This window comes from Mustela putorius, unplaced genomic scaffold (assembly GCF_011764305.1).
Source record: "Mustela putorius furo isolate JIRA1106 unplaced genomic scaffold, ASM1176430v1.1 tig00004197_pilon_pilon_pilon, whole genome shotgun sequence".
Classification (NCBI taxonomy): Eukaryota; Metazoa; Chordata; class Mammalia; order Carnivora; family Mustelidae; genus Mustela; species Mustela putorius.
The window spans coordinates 284,931-289,790 of NW_025422312.1; the positions used below are offsets into that span (position 1 = coordinate 284,931).

Consider the following 4,860-nt stretch of genomic DNA (forward strand, 5'->3'; position numbering starts at 1 on the left):
TGGGATAATTACTTAATACCTTAATGTGACTCATAAATCCCTTTGCTTTGACAATAAGCAAGTATGCTTGGCAGTGTCAGTATGTATACGTGGGTAAACAAGAAAGCACATGGTGGGGAATCTCGAAATCTTAAAAAAAGATTATGAAATGACTAAGGTAAATAGGAAAATAGTTTGACACTTAATTGTAATAGCTTAATAAATACTATGATCTTTGAGGAGCAATTGAAACATATCAGCTAATATGCTGATTTTTTTTTTTTTTTACCTTCTGATGGTAATTTAAAGATTGCACAAGATGGACAGAGAAGGAGAAGATACCAGAAGATGAGACATTCAGAAATATGTAAAAAGCAGGCAAAAAAAAAATCATAAATAGTATCTTAAGGGAGAAACCTTTAAAAATTGTGGAAAGAAATCTGTTTTGAATTTTTCTTTTTTATAAAAGTTACTGAGATACTTATTTAAGAGTTTTTAAATTAAAGGTCCACAAACACATGGAAGAGAAAATTATAGAGATCCTTCACGCAAAGAGCCAGTCTCTTCCCGGAGAGATGACTACATTTCACCAAGAGATGATGGTTACAATACCAAAGATAGGTAAATGAAAATAAAGTATATAAACTGTTAAGTCATAGTAGATCTTTTTTTGTTTTGAAGCGGAATTCACTAACTAGATATTTTAAAGTTAATAACTCAGTAATACTTAGTACATTTACAATGTTAAGCAGTTACCATCTTTATGTAGTTCTAAAACATTTTTACCATCCCCAGATAACACTTAATGTTACCCCCACCTGATTCCAGGGCCTAACAAACACCTCTCTTCTGTCTCTGGATTTCCCTATTCTGCATAGATTATTCAAATGCAGTCAAAACATTGTAACATTTTGTGTCGGACTTCTTTGGCACAATTGTTTTTTTCAAGAAACATGCATGTTATAGCATGAATCCTTATTATGGATTTTTTATGGGTTTTTATATTTCATTGTATATGCAATTACCACATATTTGCACCATTGTACAGTTGGAAGCATTAATCTACAAATATCTGAATACTGTTTTCAGTTCTTTGGGGCATATATTTAGGTGTGGAGTTTTGGGGTCCTATTGTTATTATGTAATATTTTAAGGAACCACCAGCCTTTCCCACAGGGACTGCGCTATTTTACATTTTTACTATCAATATACAGATTCTAACTTCTTTACATTACTAATATTTAATATTTTCTTTTTTAAAAAATCCAACGTATTAGGTGTAGTAAAGAAGTAACTGGTTTGTGTTTTGATTTGTATTTACCTAATGACTGAGTGAGCATCTTTTGATGTACTTGTCCATTTGTTTATCTTCATTAGAGAAAAGTTTATTCAAGTCTGCCAAATGTTTTGTCTTTTTATTGTCAGTTATTTTATGTATATTCTGGATATAAGAAATTACATTTTAAAAATTTGCTGCTTTATTTTTAAGTTATTCGAGCAGAGATTATCCAAGTTCCCGAGACACCAAGGATTATGCTCCACCAACCAGAGACTATGCTTACCGTTACTATGGCCATTCAAGTTCTCGGGATGAACATTACTCTAGAGGATATAGGTACTATGAAAATTTAAATTTTTATCAAATAGCTGCTTGCAGTTCTTGTTGCATGAATGCCTTTTATTTTACTTTAGTGATCGTGATGGCTGTGGTGGTGGTCGTGATAGAGATTACTCTGAACATTCAAGTGGAGGCTCTTATAGAGAGTCATATGATAGTTACGGTAAGAGTCCAATTGTTACTGAATATTCATGAAATTAGATTCAGCAGACTAGATTGTTGGGCATATATTGTGACTTTTAATTTCACAGGCAGAACTACAGCATGGCCTTTTATTAGCTTGAAGATTCTTGAATTACTTTTTTATTGTCCATAACAGGTTCCTTTTGAGGGTAAATTGATAGTCTCATCAAAAACTTTTGTCATTTTTTAAAGCATGATAAAAATATGAACGTCAGAATTTCAACCCCCTTTTAGAAGCTGTGACAGAACATTTACCATTTAACCTAAAACATGCTACATTTTCATTTCCTTTTTAAATAAAAAAAAAAAATCTCATTAGTGCAGCATATTATCTTTTCACCAGAGGCAGATGAAAACATAATTCTTTCCAAATATTTAGTACTTAAACTATGATCATGGGTGTAATGATGCCACAAAAATTGTAGTGTAGTAAGTATTTTACTTTATCATTGACCTTACTACAGGTAGCTCCCGTGGTGCACCATCAGCACGTGGGCCCCCTCTGAGTTATGGTGGAAGCAGTCGCTATGATGATTATAGCAGCACACGTGATGGATATGGTGGAGGTCGGGAAAGTTACTCAAGCAGCCGGAGTGATCTCTATATAAGTCGTGAGCGTGGTGGCAGACAAGAACGAGGGTTTCCACCTTCTAAGGATAGGGTGTACCCTTCTCCTCGTGAATCGTATGGTAGCTCAAGTTTGTGGGGCTTCCAGAGGAGGTCGTGGGGGAACCGATCTGAAAGAGGAGGCCGTAGTAGATACTAAAAATAAGTTCTCTACCAATTTAAGGGAAAAATTAAAGAGAAAACTTAACTGCAACCTTTTTTTTCTGTTATTCTAGTACTAATAAAAGAAAAGTGTTACTTAAATGAGAAAGGCATACATTAACTTGCCTTCCATGAATTTTTGGATAAGATGTATAAGATGAAAAAGAAGTATTCAAAGTAATTTCACAATTGTTAATGTTAATTGATGAAAACTAGATAAGCTGTTTGAATGTAATGTTTGCATTGTTAAAATTTTTAGAATAAAAAATGCCATGAAATGTTATTTCTTGTCTGAATTTATTACTGACTTAAAGTAAGGGCAAAAGAAAAAAATAGGAAAAACAAATTTTTATGGAAGGTGAAATACACTGTTTGCCTAAAATGTCTTTTACTGACACAAGTAACATACTGAAAAGCAGTATGTTACTTCTCCACAGCAAGGGGAACCTATTTTCTACTTGGGCATACTAAGCCAATTGTGTGTTCTTTTTTGTTAACATAGGTGTGTAAAAGATTTGCTACATCTCCAAAAAGGCTACAAAAGAGTGTGTTTGCCTCATTACTCAAGTGTCCTCCTAAAGAAATGATGTAAGTTTGAAAGAAAAATTAGATCTTGCAGGATAAGAAGTTTGAGGAAATAAGAAGTAAGCATCCATTTCTTACCCATATTAAAGCAGCAAATGACAAGGGTGGGAGTAATGATAGTGAAACCAGTTTTTTCATCTATATCAAAACTTGAGACATTTAACTTTAGAGAGAATTAAGATTTTAATTAAATAAATGCTCCTAGATTTTAAAAACATTGGTAAACAAGCAAAAGTATTGGTAAACAAAATTTTTGTTCTGGAATTACTCATGAACTATCTTGGGACTATGTGAAAATGTAACTCAAAGGCTTCATATATATATTCTCTTACAAACATTGAGTTTTCGGTAAAATTAGGTGAAAATCAATAGGAAGTTTTAAAAAATTCATTTTTTATGTTTGGAAGCTGAGTGTCTACAAAGCCTTGATAAGCCTGCCTAATTGAGTCTGGAAAAATACAGGAAAATTGGATTTTTAAAGGAAAACCATAAGGGAAAACACATACTGGAGCACTGGAAGTTTAACTAAACTAAAAATTCCCTTATGATACTGAAATGGTAAACGGGGACAAAAGGGAAAAACCCAAATTTTGGACTAAAGTAAAAAATCATCAATTTCACAAGTACTTCCAAAGTACTTAACTTTTAATTCTTAAAAATGCAGACTAAGGGCATCTGGGTAGCTCAGTTAGGCACATGCATTTGACTCAGGTTATAATCTCAGGGGTAATTTGACCCATCCCTGCATGTTTGCCTGCTCAGCCAGGAGTCTTTCTGTTCATCTCATGCTTATGCTACCACATGCATGCATAAGCTCTCATTTCTCCTTCACATAGTTTGTTAAAAATACAGACCAATTTTACAAGAGGGAAGTCATTTTTCATGAGTAAATGTTGATTAAGATCGGCAATAGGAATACTCAAAAGTTTAGTTAATTTGAAAAACTTAACCCCAAATAGTAATTTTTTCAAAGGAACCATTGGCCATCTTTGTATAGTTGGGTGAGATTTTTACCGTTACGAAGATGTTTTTTATTCACTAATGCTGTAGGTGTATGAAGATTGAACAAGAAGATATGATAATTTCTCAGCAATCTTGCCTATTTTTTATTACAGTGGAGGACAGGAAATAGCATCTGTGATATTCCAATCTGGGGTGCTTTAAACTCCCAGAAAGATTCTTGACAAGAGTTGTCATTAGGGTCATATAAGTTACGTGGGATTCCTTAAAGGTTTTCATAGGAAATAATTCTCAGGGAAAAAAAAATAAACATTAACTTTAACAACTGTAATGCAGAGTAGAAATTTATTTAACATGGGACTTTTTTAAAAAATTTAATTTTTTAGTTAGGACTACTTAATTTATTATTTTATAAGGACTAATATGTGTTTTTGAGTGTTGTTTCTACATATAGCTTACATTAGTTGGCTTTTGAAGATAGCAAGCATAAGGAATTCCTGTATTGAGAGAGCAACTTGGAGTCAAAGGTAGATTATGGGGCGTGTATGCGAGGACTCAGGTAAGTTTTAAACGCCTACGCCTGCAATTCAGTCATACTGGTCTCGGTTGGGTCTTTGTACTGGGGAGTCAAGCCCCACATTCTGGCTTTGGTGCTCAGCAGGGGGAGCCTGCCTACTCCCCTCTCTATGCCCGCCTTTCTGCGACTTGATCTCTGTAAATAAATAAAAATCTTTTACAATGTTAATTATGTGCTGTTCTTGATTCTA

General features: G+C 33.6%; 1 long non-coding RNA gene across 1 annotated transcript; it reads left to right on the top strand.

The window, feature by feature from the left end:
• The first annotated feature begins 511 nt into the window (after window positions 1-511).
• On the top strand, window positions 512-1,757 carry LOC123389929. Its single transcript, XR_006604598.1, has 3 exons — window positions 512-600; window positions 1,469-1,594; window positions 1,672-1,757. It is a non-coding gene; the product is annotated as an uncharacterized LOC123389929 (long non-coding RNA).
• The last annotated feature ends 3,103 nt before the right edge of the window (window positions 1,758-4,860 follow it).